Source organism: Pteropus medius, unplaced genomic scaffold (genome assembly GCF_902729225.1).
Source record: "Pteropus medius unplaced genomic scaffold, Ma_sr-lr_union100, whole genome shotgun sequence".
NCBI classification, from domain to species: domain Eukaryota; kingdom Metazoa; phylum Chordata; class Mammalia; order Chiroptera; family Pteropodidae; genus Pteropus; species Pteropus medius.
Genome location: NW_024342882.1, coordinates 1 through 367, shown reverse-complemented (window position 1 = coordinate 367; position 367 = coordinate 1). Strand labels below are relative to the sequence as shown.

Here is a 367-nt window from a genome sequence, read left to right as displayed (position 1 = left end):
GACCCCCTCAAAGGACATCTCTGTGTTGCTAGGTGGGCTCAGAGTGAATGCACTGACAAGGCAACCTTTGTACCTCCTTGAAGAATCCTTCTCTCTCTCTCTCTTTATTATTATTATTATTATTATTATTATTATTGTTATTATTATTATTACTTATGCCTACAGCATCTGGTCTTCCTAGGTGGTCTCCCATCCAAGTACTAACCAGGCCTGACCCTGCTTAGCTTCCGAGATCAGATATCGGGCTTGTTCAGGGTAGCATGGCCGTAGACCATGGACCGTGGCTCCACTGGGGCGCGAACCCAGGATCTCCTGGGTGTAAAGCAGACGTGCTAACTGCTACACTATGGAACCACGTCCTCCTTTT

The 367-nt window shown here is 46.6% G+C and overlaps 1 pseudogene; it reads right to left on the bottom strand.

Annotated features, from left to right (window-relative positions):
* Window positions 1-156: 156 nt before the first annotated feature.
* On the bottom strand, window positions 157-272 carry LOC120605986 (uncharacterized; annotated as a pseudogene).
* Window positions 273-367: the final 95 nt, after the last annotated feature.